The sequence below is a fragment of the Stenella coeruleoalba genome (genome assembly GCF_951394435.1).
Source record: "Stenella coeruleoalba genome assembly, chromosome: 6".
NCBI lineage: Eukaryota > Metazoa > Chordata > Mammalia > Artiodactyla > Delphinidae > Stenella > Stenella coeruleoalba.
In genome coordinates this window covers 17,117,721-17,140,594 of record NC_137151.1, presented here as the reverse complement: position 1 = coordinate 17,140,594, position 22,874 = coordinate 17,117,721, and the positions used below count along the sequence as shown (strand labels likewise).

The 22,874-nt window shown below is 40.6% G+C and overlaps 1 protein-coding gene across 10 annotated transcripts in view; it reads right to left on the bottom strand.

Moving 5' to 3' along the window:
• SLC35F5 (solute carrier family 35 member F5) overlaps positions 1-22,874 on the bottom strand; it is a 184,139-nt gene that overhangs the window by 59,844 nt on the left and 101,421 nt on the right. For 7 of the 10 annotated variants that reach the window (XM_079923885.1, XM_079923898.1, XM_079923891.1 and 4 more), the window contains 2 exons: positions 9,217-10,064; positions 7,449-7,536 (listed from right to left, as the gene is read on the bottom strand). The gene's annotated coding sequence lies outside the window, so the exon portion shown is untranslated. Of the gene's footprint in view, positions 1-2,257; positions 2,506-7,448; positions 7,537-9,216; positions 10,065-22,874 lie in introns of all 10 variants that reach the window. The other 3 variants (XM_079923893.1, XM_079923892.1, XM_079923895.1) reach the window with 3 other exon arrangements.

Here is a 22,874-nt window from a genome sequence, read left to right as displayed (position 1 = left end):
GCGGCCATGGCTCATGGGACCAGCCGCTCCGCGGCATGTGGGATCCTCCCGGACCAGGCCTCAAACCCATGTTCCCTGCATCGGCAGGCGGACTCTCAACCACTGCGCCACCAGGGAAGCCCAGTACCACTTGTTTGAACACATAATTACATATTGTCCTGGATCACAATCTAATTCTTCCTGCATTTATCTTGTTTCTCCAGTTTGATTGTATAATCAGGGAACATATTTTATTTTTCTCCTGTATGTCTTCTAAATTTCACACAGAGCCCAGCTGGTTGCTTTTACACAATGCTAGAGCTCAATTAGTACTTGCTGAATTGCATAGCGTATGAGTTAAATACATTTACCACAGGAGAAATGTAACTGCTCTCTAAATGGTTTGGATAAAGTCAAAGACGAATTCCAGGTCTTAGCATTAATAACAAGATGTCCCATCCTAGATCCCTGTTTCAAGACTGAAGGGCATATGAAGGCTCATAAGACATGATGGTGCCCTTCCTCCCTCATTCTCCTGAAGTCAGCCCTCACCAAATGCTGCTTGGCTTCCTTTTCTGAAATACAGGGGAAAAAAAATCTCACCACCATATTAAATAATTTGAATCTTTAAAGCATGTTTTTTACAAAACAAAATTAACAAAATTTTGTTATTTGTTATTGTAACAAAATTATTTAAAATTGTTATTGTAACAAAATTATTTAATCTTTCAACTAAAAACAAACTCCAGATATATTAAAAATTAAGTTGACCTTCCATCACTGGAACTGTCTATCCATCATGAAATTAAATGTTGAATGCCTCATTTCAGCTCTGGAGCATCCCATCCCACCAGAAGAAAGCTATTAAAGATCACTTGGTCAGGGCTTCCCTGGTGGCCCAGTGGTTGAGAGTCCACCTGCCAATGCAGGGAACACGGGTTCGTGCCCCGGTCTGGGAAGATCCCACCTGCCGCGGAGTGGCTGGGCCCGTGAGCCATGGCCGCTGAGCCTGCGCGTCCTGAGCCTGTGCTCCGCAACAGGAGAGGCCGCAGCAGTGAGAGGCCCGCGTACCACAAAAAAAAAAAAAAAAAAAAAAAAGATTACTTGGTCATATCAAAAAGAGTCAAGAGCAACTTCACAAAGTTCCTACTAGCAAAAGATGGGATAATTTCAGCAAAATCAGAATAGTAATTGCATAAATTTTGATTTACCAAATGTGTTTGAAATCCATAACTTAGTTTTTTAAAATCTTATAAAGTTCATTTGTTACCTTATGAAAATGCCAAGTGTCAGATGTGGAAACAAACTTATGGTTACCAAGGGGGAGATGGGGAGGGGTGCGGGATAAACTGGGAGATTGGGACTGTCATATACACGCTACTATATATATCAATAAAAGAGGTAACTAATAAGGACCTACTGTATAGCACAGGGAACTCTACTCAATACTTTGTAATGACCTATATGGGAACAGAATCTAAAAAAGAGCAGATATATGTTTAGGTATAACTGACTCACTTTGCTATACAGCAGAAACTAACACAATATTGTAAATCCACTGTACTCCAGTAAAAAAAATTAATTAAAAAAAATGCCAAGTGTCAACTAATTTATTTGAAAAACTGGTACATTTCTTTTTACAGAAATATTCTGGCTAATTAATAAAGGAAGAATAATAATGGAATATCACCCTGATAGATTGTATTATTGACCCAATTATTCACTCCTTCTAGAATCCACACCCTTTTCTATGTAACTTTGCAATGCCCTCCTGTTGAGCTACCAGGTGTCAAGTTGATAGATTAGGACAACAGCCAAACGGAAGACAACAATTAAGCCTTTTTCATTCATAGTAAGTCCCCTACATACGAATGAGTTCCATTCTGAGAGCTCGGGTTCGTAAGTCCAATTTGTTCATTAAGTCTGACAAAGTTAGCTTAGGTTCCCAACAAACACAATCAGCTATATAGTACTGTACAGTAATAGGTTTATAATACTTTTCACACTATTAATACATAAAAAACAAACACAAGAAATAAAGAAAACATTTTTAATCTTACAGTACAGTACCATGAAAAGTACAGTACAGTACCAGCTATATCACTGCTGCTTTTACAATTGCTTCCGGACATCCTGGGCTTGAAATAAAGAAACTGCACTGCTGTACTCTATACAGTGCTGTACTCTATACTCTATACAGTAAAGCACACAAAAGCACAACCACTTGTAGAGGATGCACGCATGTGACAGTGTATGCCAGAAACATGAACTGACTTACGTGATTAGACCTGGGAAGCACGTTTGTTCTTTGAAAGTTCACATCTTGAAGGTTCGTATGTAGGGGACTTAACTGTACTGCAGAAATGTAGGTAAGAGGCAAAAGAGAAAGGAGCCAACTCCCCAGTGTTCTAGTTTTCCCCGTGGAATGACACTGGACTAGGGTCAGTTGAATGCCTTGCAGAGAGGGAGGACCATCTCACTTCTGAGAATCCCTGAACTTCTGGCCTTTTTTTGTGGATCCAGGGACTGGAAGGAAAGAGAGAAAGAAGGGCTCAGAGGGCAAAAGTCCTAAGTCAAAGTGGAGACAAATGCCTCAGGCAAGGCCCCAATTAGGGGGTCTTGGAGGATACACCTGGGAAGAGCCTCGCTGAGGTCCTCAATAAAAAGAACTCTGAATGGAGGTACTTGGGTCAGGAATGTCACCATGTGTAAGAACATGACTGGTGCGGGAAGGGGGGCCTGGATCCTCAACTGTACCTCCAGAGATTGTCGTGGACTTTGTACCAAGTCTGGCGTGAGGAGGGCATCTTCTCCCCCTGAGGTCTGCCAGGCAAAACCTTGTAGTGGCCTATGGTCAGGCCTGAAACGTCATACATAGAATTTTGGCTGCAGCCTGGCTCTTCACGACCCACTGGAGGCAGGACTACTACCTCTTGACTTGGGACTTGGGGCATATGACTCGCTGTGGTGAACAAGATGAGGTGAAAGTGGTGGTAAATAAGCTAAATAAATACTTATTATCATGTGCTACTGAGATTGTTTGATCCTTTCTCATACAGTAATATCAATAGCTAACTGATACAGTATCCATTTTTCAACCCAGAATGGGTTAATTAATGGGTCTAGGCAGTGACTGCCAATGTTAAGACAAGAGACAACCGGATATGATGTGCCTCCTGATAAAAGTATACAATGCCACCCATGAAACAGCCTTGCCACAAATCAAAGCTGAAACTGATCAGACCTCTAGATCCAACGACCAATTTACAGAAAACACAAGTGATGGGAGGACATATTAAACAATACTAAAGTCCAGATTGTGGGAAAGTGCTGACAAAAATCCAGTTTCTTAAACAAGTAATTTGAAAGGGGGAAAAAAAAAGGAAGGAAGGAAATCAATAGATTGAATGAGATTTAGAGACATAAAAATCCATTGCCCTGTATAAACCTTATTTAGATCCTGGTTAAAACAAAAGCTTAAGAAATTATGAGACAATAAAGATGATTTATTATTTGAATGCTGGATATTTGATATTTCAGCAAATGATTGCTAGTTATTTCAGGAGTGATCATGGTTTTGTGGTTATTCCATTTTATCTATTGCAGCAAACTTAGTGGCTTAAAAGGGCAACCATTCTATTAAATCTTTCAACTTTGTGGGTCAGGAATCTGAGCAGGGCTCAGCTGTGTGAGTTGTCTGTTCCATGTGGCACCATCTGAGGTCACTCACTGGTATTCAGTTGGCAGATGGGCAAATCTAGAGGGTCCAAAGTGATTGTATTCCTATATCTGGTGCTTGAAGACGAAGAACGAAAGGTTGGATTCTTGAGACTTTTGACCAGCGCACCTGTGTGTTCACTGGCTGTTCATTGTAGAGGTTTCAAAGTTGTCACTTTACCTAGCAGCTCAGGTCCCAAGAGACCCAGACAGAAGCTTCAAAGCTTCTTAAGGCCTAACCTTGGAAATGCCAGACTGACACTTCTGCCACATTTTACTGGTCAAGCTAATCACTGTGGCTGAGATTCAAGGTGCAGGGACTTAGATTCCACCTCTCAGTGGATGGAGTGGTTAAAAAATGTGGGACCATCTATAGTCTACCACAGCAATTATGTTTTTAAAAGGAGATGCCTTATTTTTAGACATATATACCAAAGGATTTATAGATGAAAGGTACGCTGTCTGGGATTTACTTCAAAATAATTGGGGTGAGGAGAGGATAAGGGTATTGATGAAATAGGATAAGCCATGAATATATAATTATTGGAGCTGCATGACAGCTATGTGGGGTTCACTGTATTATTCTATCTTCATATATGTTTGAAATTGTCCATAAAAAGAAAGGTATCTTATTTTTTTCAAACAGTATTTTTTTTTTTTTGGCCGTGCTGCCCAGCTTGTGGGATCTTAGCTCCCTGACCAGGGATTGAACCCGGGCCCTCAGCAGTGAACGCGTGGAGTCCTAACCACTGGACCACCAGGGAATTCCCAAAAGAAAGTTATTTTTAAAAGTTTAAGTTTTCCTTTATCTGAAAGCTATGTAATAATAAAATAAAAGATCACTGGAAACACCTCTGTACTATGCATTTGGTGTATCTTTACTGATATTAAATATTGAGAAAACCTATATAAATTACTATTATGGCTAGGAACTCAGGTATTTGGAAGTTGAAGGAGAAAGTTTATTTCCTTAGATTACTGTTGTACAATTGTATGTATGATGTGAATTTACAGATGTCTTATATTTGAAATACTGTCAATAATTTTAGCGGTCTGTAAAGAGCTTTCAATACCTAGTACAGCACAAACTCAGCTGGCTGCCTGATTACGTGGTTTTAAAAGTTTACTTTTAAATAGTTATAGTGGCAAAATCCTTCCAGGAAAACGGTCAACTACTTTTCAGTTAAAAATTACCATGCTTTAGTAACTACCTTTTCCCTTTAGGAATAATACTGTGACTGAATTTTTTCCTTCCATTTAGATCTGTCGCTTAAAAACTCTCTAACGCCAGCACAACTCAATGAATAACTAAAGGAAAACAAGAATTGCATGACATCTGAATGTGTAAGGTACCTAGGATTTTCCATTTCCCAAACTCTGCATTACTTATTTTCGTATTTACTAGGTCTATTATTGAACAATCTGCAACCCTTAATAATCAGATTCCTCCTGATCCCTCTTTATATATAAAAACATAGAGGCCAGGCCACTAACATTTACATTACTAACTATATGGCCAAATCTCTATAACTACCAAGTTGTTAACTGTGCCTTATGGAGGATCCCAAATCCACACAGTACCTGTACAATAAGACTTGATGCCAAGATTGATTGCAACACTACCTCAATTAAGGCTGGAAGTTCAGCCTCATTTGACAAATATGCAGTGATTCTGAAGAAGTAATGCTTGAGGAAAAGGCAAATGGGTTTGACATTTGTACCATGTTTGCATCAATGACTTTCCCTCTCCATCCCAAAACTACGAAGGGCCTTCGTGGAAGATTCTCCCTTCTGCAATGCTCCCACATAATCCTGAAGTAGGAAAACTAAAGAATGAATTAGAACTCATAGTCATGGGACCCTGGGGAAGACACATTCTTTCTGTGCCTCGGTTTCATCATCTATATGATAAAGATTACAATTTCTGTCCCATCTACCACGCAGAACTATTAGGACCATCAACTTCTACAATGTTCTCTGAAACAACTTTGGAACCTTATAGCTCTCTGCGAGAGAATTACTACTATTCTACATACATGAAAAAAAAAATTAAGGAAATCTAGAGTTATTTTATTCAAAAAGAAATTTTCGTTTCCAATCCTTTTAGTATTCTCCACCATTTTTCTTCCTTTAGAGAATCAGATGCCATCATTTTTTTTTTTTTTTTTTTTTTTTCTCTGTATGCGGGCCTCTCACTGTTGTGGCCTCTCTCGTTGCAGAACACAGGCTCCGGACGCGCAGGCTCAGCGGCCATGGCTTACAGGCCTAGTCGCTCCGCAGCATGTGGGATCTTCCCGGACCGGGGCACGAACCCGTGTCCCCTGCATCAGCAGGCGGACTCTCAACCACTGCGCCACCAGGGAAGCCCCAGATGCCATCATTTTTAAAAATAGGAAAAAATATTTAAATCACATGGACATGGACGTGACCACTGGTCACCTCTCTCCTTTTTCCATTCCAATAGAACCAAGACTTTATTCACAGTTACAAAGTGCCCAGCTAAAAGATTGTATTTCCTGTCCCATATTACAGCTAGTTATGATATTGTGACTATGCCAAACACTGTGACAGATTATTTAGAGATTTGGAGGCAAACATGAAAACCACCAATTAAAAGAGTAGAAATCACCCCTCATCTCTCTTCACCATGTGTCTCTCTGCTAGGTTTATTTTTCTGTGTAAACACCAAACTTTCTCCAAAGTGCTCTCAGCCAGCCATCAAACGTGGAAAAACCTGAAGGGCTCTTTCGTATTAAAGTGTTAATAGCTTATAGTAATTCAATGTTCGAACTTCTTTAAGGGCAGTTGAATTTAATACAATTCCCCAAACAAAAGAAAGACTAAGATAACTCAATCACCATATACCATAATAAAAATGTGATAATGTCTAAAACTGATAAATGAAGAAACAGTAGTATGAACTGTAACAAACAAAAGAAACAGCTAAAAGATTACAAGCACGGAATGAAGAGTGCTGAGGTAGAGGCAGAGTCCTATTGCTTTTCTTAAGGAACAGATCATTTCTACACTGTTCTAATTATTTTGTTGTTGTTGTTAAATTTATTTATATTATTTATTTATTTTTGGCTGCCTTGGGTCTTCGTTGCTGTGTGCGGGCGTTCTCCAGTTGCTGCAAGTGGGGGCTACTCTTTGTTGCGGTGCACGGGCTTCTCATTGCGGTGGCTTCTCTCATTGCAGAGCACAGGCTCTAGGTGCTCAGGTTTCAGTAGTTGTGGCATGTGGGCTCATTAGTTGTGGCACATGGGCTCAGTAGTTGTGGCTCGCGGGCTCTAGAGCGCAGGCTAAGTAGTTGTGGTGCACGGGCTTAGTTGCTCCGTGGCATGTGGGATCTGCCAGACCAGGGATTGAACCTGTGTCCCCTGCATTGGCAGGCGGATTCTTTTTTTTTTAATTTAATTTAATTTTTTATACATCAGGTTCTTATTAGTTACCTATTTTATACACATCAGTGTGTACATGTCAATCCCAATCTCCCAATTCATCCCACCACCACCTCCCCCACCCCGCCACTTTCCCCGCTTGGTGTGTCTGTACGTTTGTTCTCTACATCCGCGTCTCTATTTGGCAGGCGGATTCTTAACCACTGCGCCACCAGGGAAGTCCTCTATACTATTCTAAACCTTTAAGCCTTTGCTACTTCTGCTAACCATTTTTAAAAAGGCATGTGTAGCTATTAAAGTGAAGAGAAGTTGGAAGCCATTGTGTAACAAGAGTTCAAACACTCTGAATACCTGCCAGGATCCTGGTTCCTTCTGAGCAGAGGGACTTCTTGGTGGTTCCTTGAATATATCTTGACTTGCTTTTGTCATGTGACCACAGCTGAAACGAAACAAAAATTGGTTCGCTGACCAAAGGCAACCAGTTTATGTAGGTTGAGGAGGCCTTGCCTCAAAATCAATTCAACTAGGACAATCTATATTGGAGGGTGACTAATGAACCCAAATAGATCCTCTCTTAGGAAGATATGAATGCAAAAGAAAGAGCACTTGGAAGGAGTGGAAAGAGAGAACAGTAGAAAAGGAGGCCAAGCCGAGCGAGACATTCAGAAAGAAAAGCTAAATTGCAATCATACTGGAGTGGCAAGAAAGAGCAGGGGCAGTGCGCCTGCTTCCGAGGTGGCCACGAGCTCACTGGGCAACACAGTTACTGCTGAATGCTGAAGGACAGTTCTGCATGGATGGGGTCAGTACATGCAACTGCCCAGAGGTCTCCTTTGTTGCCTGTGTTGCATAATTTTGTAAACTTATTTCAAACGTCTCTTATCTGAGACATGTTTGTTCCTTCCAACATGAAACAGATTGTGGGATGTGGTCGTCTGCTGCAAGATGGATCTCTCCCCTCCCCTGACACCATCTTTTCAGGAATACAGCCTTCACTTCTCTAATTACAGGAGTATTGAAGGCTGACATCTCTCAGCTGAATCACTGGAGAACTGCCTCACTCAAGGTCACTGCCCTGGAAGCAGCCCTCATCTAAAGATGCAGTGGGAGGGGGATGAGAGTGAAGGCACCCTTGCTTCCATCGGGACAATTTATAGGTCCAGAGCTCCACAAGCTATCAGTTGAGTCCTTTGTTGGGACTGGACAACGATTCGTCTTCTCCTTCTGCTTCTTCACTCCACCATAGGTATTAATACTAAGAGCACTCCCCTCTCCCCCACCATAAACGTCCTACATGCAAATCTCAGATTAACAATGGATGTCTATTTCTCTGGGAACACAACCTAAAACAAAGGTCACGTTGGTTCTTAGGCCAAGGCTTGTTTCTGTCACCCTTCTACCAACATCTCTGAAAGTTCCTACCAGGCTTAAGTTAACAGCTGTCAAGCTCCTCTTCCCAAATGCAAGTCAGTCATCAGCACTAATGAGTCCAGCCAGCTCAACCTCAATAATGTCCACCAGTACAGCCATGGGAAATATCTCCAGGGACAGGCAATGGCTCATAACCGCAGCCACAACCTTCTCAGCTGCCTTTGCCAGGGTACATTGAGCCTGTAGTATCACTGGCCAGATAGAGACAGTGAAGGTATAACTGCAGCAGGGCATAGAAACCAATGCTCCAGTCCACGGATACAAGGATGCCCTTCTAGAGTGGATGTGGCCATCAGACAAGATGTCTTGGCAAAGATGGCTTTATGTGAGTCAGAAGCCTGCGTTTTGTTTCAGGCTGTTTTAGGTTGTCATCTTCACGGAGATGTCTTTAATACTTGCAGCAAAAGCTCAAGCTTGAGAGACTCAGCTGCTACAACCTAAGAGTGGCAGACTGGCCACTCATTATGACCATGTGGACAAGCTACTATTATGGAAATCCGGCTGCATTCAAAATGTCTGTGCCAATGTGATATATTTAAAGGTAAGTCAAGAACTTCATCTCAGCCCTAACCAGCAAACCTTAACAGTGATGGAATTAAGTAAAACACATTGACTTTGTGTTGTGAATGAATATCAGGGCACAAAATGAGGTGTCTAAGAAATATCACATTTCTTTAAACAAACTTACTTGTCACTATGAACCTTTAGTCTACCAGCCTGGTAAGAATGCAACTTCAATGACCTTCGGGACTTATCTTCCAAGGAGAGTTGTGCAAAGGTCCTGGGGCTGACATAGCAAAATACTAGTTACTGTTGCTTCACCCATCTCACAAACCACACTCATGTCCTGTGGCTCTTCTGCGTCAATCCTTCCTACCCAAGTACTCACAAAACCATTCCTGTGCTCTCCCAGTGCCACTGCAAGGGAGCAAGGCCAGGGTACCCACAGCTCAGGGTTGCAAATAGGTTTCAGTGCCTCAGGGAACACTTTCTCCCCGCCTTAGGACATCTCAAAGAAATGCCTCTCCCTTTCTCCTCAAGGAAACCTAGCAGAAGCCCTTCAGAGCTCCTCAGCCCTAGGAGTTAGGTTTCTTCTAACCCCACAGGATCCCTTGGCCTTAGGCTATTCCTGCTTTCAGCCCAGTCATGAGCCCTGAGGCAGAGAATGGCAAAACCTGATGAAAATGAGGGGGAAGAGAAAATGCTGGAAGAACAAACAGAATTTAGTGATTCAGGAAATTATCCTGCTACCTTCCAATGGCTTTCCCTCTCACTGAGCAAACAACTGGAAGTCCCTACTGTGGCCTGTAAGTCCAACACGACTTGATCTCCTGCTCCCCCTTGGACGCCGGCTCTTCCCTTGCACCTGCTCATAATTCCACTGTAGTCACACTGTGCTTATTTACGCTCCTTGAACTTGCCCACCCCTCTCATCAGAGCCTTGCGGCAGCCAGCCTCCAGGATGATCCCCAATGACCTCCATCTGATGGTATTCATGTCCTTACAGAGTCCCCTTCTATGCTGGATGGGAGTGACCTGTGAAACAATCGGATTTTGCAGAGATGATGATGTGTAACTTCTGAGCCGTGTCTATAAGACATGTGGTTTCTACCTTGCCCCATTTTGGACTCTCTGCTCTGGGAGCAGCCAGCCAGCCACTGTGTCATGAGGACACTCAAGCAGCCCATGGAGAGGTCCACGTGGGTAGATACTGAGGCTTCCTGCCAACGACCAGCATCAAGGGGTTAAACCATTTTGGAACTGAGTCCTCCAGCCCCTGTCAAGCCTTCAGAGACTATAGGCCTGTTTAACATCTTGACTGCAACCTCTTAAGAGATTCTAAGCCAGAGCCACCCAGTTAAGTCACTTCCAAATTTGGCCCACAGAAACTATGAGATAATCAATATCTATTGTTATTTTAAGCTGCTAAGTTTTGGGATAACTTGTTTTGCAGCAATAGATAGATAGTACAGGCCCTTGACATGCCTTCCTCAGAAAACTTGATCTCAAAATTCCTACATGTCTTCTACACTCCCTTAATACTGCTCTAATATCTCCTTGTAAGAAGGCCTGCTCTGACCGCCTATGTAAAAACAGCACCCTCCCCCCACTACGACATCATGCTTGGTCCCCATTTCTCTGCTTTATTTTCCTTCACTGGTCTTTATAACCACCTGACATATTATATGTTTATTTGTTTACTGTCTGTACCCCCATGCTCAAATGTAGGCTCCCTGAGAACAGGGATTTGTTTTGTTCACTGCTGTATCTCCAAGGTTGAGAACAGTGTCTGTCCCACGGTAGGCATTCAGTAAATATTTCTTGAAGGGAGGAAGGAAATTAAAAGTCAGCAAAGGGTCATGATGAAATCATGCAGTCAGGCTGAGGATATGAGACTCAACGCGTGCCTTGAAGACAAAAATAACAGATAGTTTTGGGGGTGGTATCTTCCAGCTCTGGTCCAGGCAATTAAACCAAAGAGAGGGATGCAAAATTATAGTTTGTAGGAGAACAAGGAAGGACTGAAAAGATAGGAAAGGTTGAATCTATGAGGGAACACCACAAATGCCAAGCCAAGGAGCTTCAGGGCATCTTTCAAAATCACAAAGCATGAAACATGATTCTAAACAAATCATAAAACTAATTTAAGAAATCAAAGAGTTTGGACTTCCCCCGTGGCACAGTGGTTAAGAATCCACCTGCCAATGCAGGGGACACAGGTTCAATCCCTGGTCCGGGAAGATCCCACATGCCGTGGTGCAACTAAGCCTGTGCGCCACAACTACTGAGCCTGTGCTCTGGGGCCCGTGAGCCACAACTACTGAAGCCCGTGCACCTTAGAGACCAAGTGCCGCAACTACTGAGCCCACGTGCTGCAACTACTGAAGCCCGCGCCCCTAGAGCCTGTGCTCTGCAACAAGAGAAGCCATTGCGATGAGCAGCCCGCGCACAGCAATGAAGAGTAGCCCCTGCTCGCCACAACTAGAGAAAGCCTGCGCGCAGCAATGAAGACCCAACACAGTCAAAAAAAAAGAAAAAAGAAATCAAAGAGCTCGATACCAAGCCAAAGGATTTTATAGTGTTAATGTGCTCTTGTTACACATTTCTCCTGTGTGTAATTACTTATTAATAATCATTGAAAGATTTTAAGCATTTAAAATCGAAAAGGTTATCCCATCTCAAGGAACATTCAAGATAAGTCCAGATAGAAGTTCGTGCTTTCAGGAATCCTGTGGGCAGCCAAAACACAATCTTTGTAAAAGCATTTTGTCTGATACCTATCAGAGCTTAACACTGAACTAACAACAGACAAGGATTTGAGTAGAGGTGGCTATTTTCTGGAATGCATGTGAAGGGGTCAGTTATGTGTATCATGAGCTTCTTTTATTTAAAGTGCCAGAAATAAAACATTTTTTGAAGGGGAAAGAATCAGAGGCTGGCAACCAGGGCAAGAAGTTGAAAAGAGGTTTTTGGTTTTTTTTTTTTAACATCTTGGCACATACTCTGGGATAGGGCTTTTTAATTTTCTAATCTATGTATTTATCTTAAAATGCATTAAAATAGTTCAGTGTATTCTATCTCACCTCATTTCCACTTACCTTTCTTTATCTCCCTTATTCTGACCACTGCCTATTTATGTTTACTGAGTTTGTTGGTCCATGGCTGCTCAGCCTATTTGTTGAAGATCTGAAAGCAATGATTTGACGCTTGCTCCATTAGTAATATTTTAATACCAGCTCCACGTTTTCCAAATGGGCTCAACTCTTGTCTTTATCTCCTGTTTAATGTTTGGGAAGTAACCCTATTGAATATTTTCTTATCAGAGCTCCCTTTGCTTTCAATGAAGCAAGTACGAATGCCTATTTCACTGTCTGTTTCACACCTTCTATAAAACACTGTTTTTGCTCAAAAAACAATAAATGTAAAAATGGTGAACAAAGCACTCAATGAATAGCATGCTCTTTAACGCGTATATATTACTACTTGCTGTAAAATAACTCGGAATCATGCTTTGAACTTATGTAGCTCCTTCCCTTTGACACACTTATCAATGTTTGTCTCTTGAAATTGTACTCCTACAAGTCTTCCTATGTAAACAGAATATGGTGAAGATAATACCTAGAGAAAGAAGGTATGGTATTGCAAGTTCTATGAAAATCTCACTGGATCTCCTACAAGGACGTTTTTGGGATTATTTAATGATCTTCTGGGCAGACTGCTTCACTTTCACTTAATGTGAAAGGAAGAAAAATATAAAGCCATTCATTTTACTGCAAGATGACCTAAATATATCATTGTGAAGGAATGGGTTGTCTTCTTGAAGAAGACAAAAGGAAGCACATCTATGAAATCTAAGGACAGCCTTCATGGTTGTTCAGTGGACCTGCAAATTCACCTACCTGAGGATTATTCTAAGCAGTACAGCAGATCAATAAACTGAATGTTGTCAGATGAAAAGTCTTCTGTGTGCATGATTAATTATTTTAACTAGGCAGTTAACATCTTTTCATGATCACATAAATGTACTATATTGAAAATCTGACAGTATGGTATTGAGTGGGAAGGCCTTCTTAAGTATAAAATTGGCATTAAAAAAAGCTGTCATATATTTGCAAATATGCAGGTGGAAAGCCTTTAGAGAACTTAAATTGCCCTAATTAAAATTAAAGATTTCAGCTTCAGTGTGTACCTGGGAATGCCATTGTTAATGACTGCAATTGGTCTCTTCTGTTGATGTAGTCAGCATTTCTTATATTTTATGAGCCTGCTCTCTTGTTCTACCGAAAAAGGTTATCCTTTTTCGCCACTGTGGCAGCAATCCTTGACTACACTGTGAAGATTCCCTTGTAGACCATGTGACGGAGTTCAATGGACTGTGAAGTTATACCTCCATCATGCTTTCTCTTTTCCCTATGTCCCCACCAGATGGGTATAACAATGGTGAAGCACAAGAAAATTCCCAGACACAAGATGGAAGAGTCCAAATCCCTAAATCACCCCATGGAGGAAAGCCATCCTCAACCAGGAACCCTTCATTGAACAGCTATATCGGCAAAAAATAAATTTTTATTATGTTAAGCCATTACAATTTTAGGTTTTATTTATTATAGCAGCTAGTTATTTCAATATAGTTACCTAAGATAAGTAATATTCCACCTTACTAGAAGAAACACATACACATATACACACACATTATATACACACAAACCAAAATATATACAAATACACATACACAATTTTCATTTCTTTCTTTTTTTTTTTTTTTTTTGCGGTACGTGGGCCGCTCACTGTTGTGGCCTCTCCCGTTGCGGAGCACAGGCTCCGGACGCGCAGGCTCAGCGGCCATGGCTCACGGGCCCAGCCGCTCCGCGGCATGTGGGATCTTCCCGTACCGGGGCACGAACCCGCGTCCCCTGCATCGGCAGGCGGACTCTCAACCACTGCGCCACCAGGGAAGCCTCATTTCTTTTTTATATTGCTAATGGGAATATAAAATTCCACAACACTTCTGGAATACAATTTGATGGCATTTATCAAAACCCTTAATTATGTACTACCTATTCATGTTTAATTATGTGATTACCTTGACCTATTTCAAGGAATTTGTACTGAGTAAATAGTGTGCAAAGATTTAGCTCCAATGATATTGTGTGGTATTTTTTTTATATTAGCAAAATATTGTAGGCCACAAAAATATCCATGCTAATGAATAATTTAAATAAATTGTGGTACTTTAGACAATGGAATATTTTAGACAATTAAAATAATATTATAGAAAATTACCTAGAGATTATCATACTAAGTGAAGTAACTCAGACAAATATATGATATCACTTATATGTGGAATCTAAAAATATGATACAAATGAACTTACTCACAAAACAGAAACAGACTCACAAACTTAGAAAACAAACTCATGATTACCAAAGGGAAAAGATGGGGGGGAGGGATAAATTAGGAGTTTGGGATTAACAGATACACACTACTATATATAAAATAGATAATCAACAAGGACCTACTGCATAGCACAGGGAACTCTACTCAATATTCTGTAATAAGCTATATGGGAAAAGAATCTGAAAAAGAATGGATATATGTATAACTGAATCACTTTGCTGTACACCTGAAACTGACACAACATTGTAAATCAACTATACCCCAATATAAAATAAAGATTAAATTAAATGAAAAAAAAATCATGACACAGGATAGTGGTAATAGTACACTGCTAAGTGAAAACAGCAAGTGATAATATAACGTATATAGCTTGGTTCTAATTATTATTTTTAATGTGTATCTTTGTGTGTGTATATCCAAAAAAATCCCCCCAAAACAGAAAAGAAATACAGTAAAATATAGCCAGTATTTATATCAAGGTAGTGGGACTAAATGTGATATTATTGTTTTTTAATTTATAATAGTTTTATTGAGATATATGTCAGAAATCTACAGTTCACCCTTTGTAAGTGTATAATCAGTAGCTCTTAGTATATTCACAAAGCTTTATGTCAGTTAATGTTATATAATTCCAGAATATTGTCATCAACACTCCCCACCCCTGCAAGGCCCCATTGTCATTAGCAGTCACTATTTATCCTCCCAAACTGCAGTCCCTGACAACCACTAGTCTACTTTTTGTCTCTGTGGTTCTGCCTACTCTAGACATTTTATATAAATAGAACCATATAATATGTAGCCTTTTGTGTTTGGATTCATTCATTTAGCGTAATGCTTTCCAGGTTCGTCCATTCTGTAGCATGTATAAGAACTTTGTTCTTTTTATGGCCAAGTAATATTTCACTGTATGGACATACCACATTTTGTTTATTCATTTATCAGTTGATGGACATTTGTGTTACTTCCATTTGGGACTATCATGAATAATATTATGATCATTCCTGTACAAGTTTTCTCTTGGGTATATATTTAGGAGTAGAATTTATGGGTCATATGGTAAATCTACATTTAACATTTTAAGGAAATACTGAATTTTTCCAAAGCAGCTGCACCATTTTACATACCCTTTGCAGTGTGTGAAGGTTCCAATTATTCACTGACTCATCAATACTTATTATTATCTGACTTTTATTACAGCCACCAAAGTGGGTACGAAGTGGTAAATCGTTGTGGGTTTTTTTACATTTAAAAAACATTTTTTTATTGGAGTATAGTTGCTTTACAATATTGTGTTAGTTTCTACCGTACAGCAAAGTGAATCAGCTATATGTATACATATATCCCCTCTTTTTTGGATTTCTTTCCCATTTAGGTCACCACAGAGCACTGAGTAGAGCTCCCTGTGCTGTACAGTAGGTTCTCATTATTATCTATTTTATACATAGTATAAATAGTGTATATATGTCAATCCCAATCTGCCAGTTCATCCCATCCCTCCCTTTCTACTTTGGTATCCACATGTTTGTTCTCTACGTCTGTGTCTCTATTTCTGCCTTATAAATAAGATTTTCTATACCAATTTTTTCAGATTCCACATAGACGCATTAATATACCATATTTGTTTTTCTCCTTCTCACTTAGTTCACTCTGTATGACAGTCTCTAGGTCCATCCACATCTCTACATAAATGTGATTTTAAAATGTTGTTTTTATTTCTGTATTTCCTAAATTTTTTTCAATGAATACACATATTTTTGTCATAAATTGTGTATAAACACACATATATACACATGTGTGTGTGTGTATATATATATATGTTACATATATTTATAAAATTGGAGGGAAGGAGGCATGGTAATCTTTTTTTTTTTTTTTGAGGTACGCGGGCCTCTCACTGCTGTGGCCTCTCCCGCTGCGGAGCACAGGCTCCGGAGCAGCAGGCCCAGCGGCCGTGGCTCACGGGCCCAGCCGCTCCGCGGCACGTGGGATCTTCCCGGACCGGGGCACAAACCCGTGTCCCCTGCATCGGCAGGCGGACTCTCAACCACTGCGCCACCAGGGAAGCCCGGTAATCTTATTGGTAAGCCTATTCTTGCAGAATAGGCTTTCTCCCAGAATAGAAAATGAGGATGGCAGGTTTCTGGTGGTGGTAGAGCAATGTAGGGAAGAAGTGGCTTATTGAGGAAATGACGATGAGGAAGGGTACACCAGATAGAAACCATTCGATATTAAGCTGATTCTGAAGAGAACTGCAGAGGGCACTAAATGAATACTGAGTATTTTATACTACAATTTTTTTAAATTAACGAATCCCCATGGCACTCATGCAGTGATTCTGGCCTCACATCCACACATGCTATTCCCATCCTAATCCCTGTTTTACAACACTGCAAAACCCATGCCTGTCCAAGGGACAATTTGTCATCATGGCAAATGTACACTTTGTGTTTTTAGCATCCCTCTACTTCCTGCTTCTTTGACCTTCTATTCTCTATATTTTCTCTTGTTTTATAACAGTATTTAACCACCAAAAGTCCAAAACTGTCCTGACGTTTAAGATTTGAACACTTCTAAGCCTAGCTTCTTTTATTTTATTTTATTTTTTAATATTTATTGATTTATTTATTTGGCTGTGCCAGGCGGCACACAGGATCTTGAGTTGCAGTATGCGGGCTCTTAGTTGCAGCGTGTGGGATCTAGTTCCTTGAGCAGGGATTGAACCTGGGCCCCCTGCATTGGGAGCCTGGAGTCTTAAGCACTGGACCACCAGGGAAGTCCCAAGCCTAGCTTCTTTCAAATTGGACAAGTGATCTTGAGACATTTACTGCACATCTTGGGACTTGTCCTTTCCCTTCTTCAGTGAAATAACCGGACCATGGTCCTCTTCTACTCCAACATACTGAGATTCTGTGGTAATGAATTACCATAAGAGACTGATCTTGAAATTCACTCAAGGATCTTCTCCCTGTGCCTCTGTTTCCTGACCTAAAAAATACCTGGGTCCCAGACGAGGACCCTGAGAGAGTCGTATCTGAGTCTAGAGATCTTTTTCTTGTTTTCTTTTTCTCTTCCTTCCTTCCTCCCTCTTTCGTTATCTTCCTTCCTTTTTCCTTTCTTTCTTTTTTCTTTCTTCCTTTGTATAGCTATTAATATTGTTTATTTATTAATAGTATTTCTAGTTTAATTCACCTCTGGTCTTCCTGACTCTTTATTAGTGAGAAAAATGACAACTACCCATGTCTATCGATTACACGCCCATAATCAAAGTCCTTCAGGAGGATCTGTCAAGAGCAAACCTGGGAAAGAGGAGTTTCCTTCCTGGTAAACTTCAGGAAAGTGAATCATTCAGGATGCCTGGTTTGTAATACACAAATGTGGGCAGGGACCCATGTGGACAGCCACTCACGTTTTCATTGAAGGGGGCTTGGTTAACATGCCTTTGAGTCAACCATGGAGTCCCTTCCACCCACATCTGCCATTGTGGGACTGGAGACTAAAACCCAGAGCCACTCTTACCCTAGGGAGCTGTCCTCTGGGCTTCCGCCTTTCATTGGGGTTCAGTGTCACTGAAGTGCTTGTCTACTCTCCTCTGATCCTTATCCACTTCTAGCCACCACCTTTTAAAAACATTCTAGAGTTCTCATGTGTAAATGTCATCTGTGTGACTCCCCTGGGAAGAAAAGAATGGTATTTAGGGATTCAGAGGTCCTGGTAGCAATGGGTTTCCTGTCAAATAACTTGTGTTTTTAGGTGTAATTTCATTCTGGAGAGGTCCTCTGAGCTCTTCTTGACAACATTTTTCCTTTCAGTGAGAAGAAAGTAAAAATATGGCAGGGAAGCACTTCAGGAAGCAATTGGGGTGGATAATGAATTAAGAAAGCAATGAGAAGATAAAGAAATTCTTGGGAGCCTAGAAAGGAAACTGCTTTTATCCATCTGAAAAGTAATTCCATCATGCATATCAAGGTTACACCGAAAGGCTATCTACCCAATGCAATTATGTTTCATAAAGCATGTGCTGAGAATTGTACACACATTTCTTCACTTACGTGAAGCAAGCGGACAATAGATATAATCTCCATTTTACAAAAGAAAAAAATGAAAGGTAAAAATTTCACCAAAGTTCAAGGTCTATGCTTCAGTTTCCTAAAACGTGAGGGTTATAATAGCACCTACTTCATGAGTTATGAGGGCTGCATGAGATAAGGCTTATTAAGGAGGTTTGCACAGGGGAAAACTTGGTAATTGTTAGCTGAGATTTTATTATTATTTTTATTGCTAATAAGTGGCTAATTCTGAAGCCAGTATTCTTGTTCCTGGGATTTGAGTACAGAAAGAACAGTGCTGGACAACAACAACAGAAAACAAACAACCCGGGCTTCCCTGGTGGAGCAGTGGTTGAGAGTCCGCCTGCTGATGCAGGGGACACGGGTTCGTGCCCTGGTCCGGGAAGATCCCATATGCCGTGGAGCGGCTGGGCCCATGAGCCATGGCTGCTGAGCAAACAAAAAACAAAAAAAAAAGAAAGCAAACAACCCAATCGAAAAATGGGCAGAAGACCTAAATAGACACTTCTCCAAAGAAGACATACAGATAGCCAATAGGCACATGAAAAGATGCTCAACATCGCTAATTATTAGAGAAATGCATAGCAAAACTACAATGAGGTACAACCTCACACCGGTCAGAACGGTGATCATTAAAACGTTTACAAATGACAAATGCTGGAGAGGTTGTGGAGAAAAGGGAACCCTCTTGCACTGTTGGTGGGAATGTAAATTGGTACAGCCACTATGGAGAACAGTATGGAGGTTCCTCAAAAAAACAGAATTACCATATAACCAGGAATCACACTCCTGGACATATATCCGGACAAAACTATAATTCAAAAAGAACATACACTTCTATATTAATAGCAGCACTATTCACAATAGCCAAGACATGGAAACAACCTAAATGTCCATCAACAGACGAATGGATAAAGAAGATGTGGTACATATATACAATGGAATATTACTCAGTCATAAAAAAGAACGAAAAAATGCCATTTGCAGCAACATGGATGGACCTAGAGATGATCATACTAAGTGAAGTACATCTGAAGGAGAAAGACGAATACCATATGGTATCACTTATATGTGGAATCTAAAATATGACACAAATGAACCTATCTATGAAACAGAAACAGACTCACAGACATAGAGAACAGACTTGTGGTTGCCAACAGTGTGGGGGTTTGGAGGAGGGATGGACTGGGAAGTTGGGGTTAGCAGATATAAGCTATTATATATAGGATGGATAAACAACAAGGTCCTACTGTATAGCATACTGTATAGCATATTGTATATTCAATATCCTGAGATAAACCATAATGGAAAAGAATATTTTAAAAAGTATGTATATATATAACTGAATCACTTTGCTATACAGCAGAAATTAACACAACGTTGTAAATCAACTATACTTCAATAAAAAAAATAAAAGATAGGGACTTCCCTGGCGGTCCAGTGGTTAAGACTCCACACTTCCAATGCAGGATGCGTGGGTTCTATCCCTGGTCAGGGAACTAAGATCCCATGTGCCGCATGGCACAGCCAAAAAAGAAAAGAAAAAGAAAAGAAAAGATAAAATTTAAAAAAAGGGAAGAAAGAACAGAGCTGGAAAGGCTGGAGCAACATCAGAAGGAATAGCAATATAGATCAGGAATAATTCCTGAGCCCATAAAGTGCTGTGTTGGGGATGGTGACCTGACCAACAGGCATCTAGTCACCTGATCCTGATGACAGTGACGTTCATGAGAACAGACACCATAATTCTTGGGTGTAGCAGGTGCTACAAACACCCACTTAGTTACCTACCCTTTCTGAAGATCTTCAACTCATTTTGAACCACAGGAAAAGATACAGGTACCCAATTTTTCTGCATGAGAATGATAGTTCTTCCTAACCAAAATTTTGCTCCTTCCTTAATATAACTCTTACCTGAAGGCACAATAAAAATAGGTTTCATTTTGAAATACAAAACTTGCAAAATAATTTTGAACAGTAGCAGTGATTTGTGGTTGCCTCTTTCCACAAAACCAGAACAGGTCAGCTGACATTTTACGTATCTTATACTTTATATGTATATAACTGCTACTTACAATGATCTTCAAGAACTTGGGAGCACAAAGCTCCTTTTGGGGTTAGAAAACAATAATTTAAAAAATTTCAAGTGAAAGGGTAGAAATAATCATCAACCAACCCCCAGAGATGTATCTGGAGCAGCTCATTCTCCACATAACCCGAACCAAACTGTATTGTAAATATTTCGTATTTCCTGTATATTGTGACGCTTTGACATCTTGAAAAACCTTTCTGGCTGGGAAGAGCCTGCCCTTCCCTGGGCTAGTCACCTCTTAGAGATAGCAAAGGGCCCAGCTGGGACCACATCTTTGATACAAAAACTAACCAATCCAGAGCCATACCTCCTCTATCTGGTTTGTGTACCCCAGGGAGTAATATTCCTCTGCCTTAACCATCCCAGGGCCTGGTGCCAGACAACTAGGGACAATTCCTATAGCTTAGAGACCATCAAAATTATTCAAATTAGCCACTCCTAAGTGTTTACGCTGCCCTAGCTTGCCTTTCCCATGGAAACCCCAATAAAGGTCATGGCCTAAACCTTCCCCTCACTCCTGACTTCTGCCACCTGACCATCTTGGTGGCTTTTCCATGTGGCCCTGCATGGTCTGCTGTGTCTCCTGTGCCTAGAACTGGTGAGTAAAATAAACTTTGCTGGGTTTTTTTCTGAGCCTCTCTTCTATCTCCTCTTATGGCCACACCTGACTGACCATCTCATAAAAGAATACAAACATCACTCTCCCGGGATTAAATAAGAAGGGGTGTGTTTGTGGCTCTTGATATAAAGGTCAAACTCTTTAAAATGGCAGACAAATCCTTTCAACATTTTACCTTTGTTTACCCTATAACCTCATTTCATTCTTTCTGCTTTTTGGCCGCACCAACTGGCTTGTGGGATCTTAGTTCCCCGACCAAGGATTGAACCCGGGGCCCCCAGCAGTGACAGTACTGAGTCCTAACCACTGGACTGCCAGGGAATTCCCTAACCTCATTTGTTACCACATCCAAACAGCTACCCTCCCAGTGACCTAATGCCACTAAACATGAATGCTAATTATTTTAGGTCTTCTGCTATCCCAGCCCTGTACTCTCAGCCCAAACTAGGGAAATCTCAGTCCTTCCTTCTCCATTAAGACCTCAGGCACTATCTACTTCCTCCTTCTCTTCCCTTCCTCCAGCTACTTCTGTTTCTGTAAAGAAACCTATGTTAGGGCCTTACTAATTTTGTATTGCAATCCTTGGCTTGCATGTGGAGGTCAGGAATTGTATCTTTGTATATCAGGACCTAGCAGACAAGTCTTCAGGAAATGTTTGTGGGTCTGAGGGACAGTTAGCACTTGAGCTGTAAAAAGTCTTCAGCGTGTACCCCAAATAAGGGTATAATTAGCTCATTTATTCATTTACTGAGTACCTATTATGAAATAGGCAAAGTTCTAAGTCTTGAAACTAAAGCAGTGGAAAATAAACAAAAACAGATGAAAATCCTTACATGGTACTTGCATAGGAGTGGGGAAGACAGACAATAAACAAGTGAAATATATTATTAAATGGTGATATGTGCTGTGGAAAAATATAAAGCGGGGAAAATAGAGTGTTCTAGAGAGAGCTGCAATTTTATGTAAGGTGCTCAAATTAGATTAATACAAACAGCAGTAATACCAAAAATTCGACAGCAAAGCATTTTCTAATGTATTCCCTGGGTTTTCTATTATATTCTGAAGAAACTTTGCAGAAAATCTATTGGGAAAATAGTTTATGAAAAATATTTCCATAAGAAATTAAATTATGTTCCCAAGGCACAACCTTAGTAACTTCAAAATTATTTTTTTAGGGCTTCCCTGGTGGAGCAGTGGTTGAGAATCCGCCTGCCAATGCAGGGGACACGGGTTCGAGCCCTGGTCTGGGAGGATCCCACATGCCGTGGAGCGGCTGGGCCCGTGGGCCACAACTACTGAGCCTGTGCATTTGGAGCCTGTGCTCCGCAACAAGAGAGGCCGTGATGGTGAGAGGCCCGCGCACCGCGCTGAAGAGTGGCTCCCGCTCGCCGCAACTGGAGAAAGCCCTCGTGCAGAAACGAAGACCCAACACAGCCAAAACTAAAATAAATAAATTAATTAATTAAAAATAAAACAACAAAAAAAATTTTTAGTAGTACCACAACATTAAAGAACATTAAGAATCTGTTACACAAACAATAAAGAAACAATATGAAATGCCATTAATAAAAATGGTGAAGCATTGATTTATGAAAATTTTCTCCTCCATAAAAATAATGAAAAAAACTGGAAAAATTGTCAGAATCAACTTGTTCAGAACTCTGGAAATT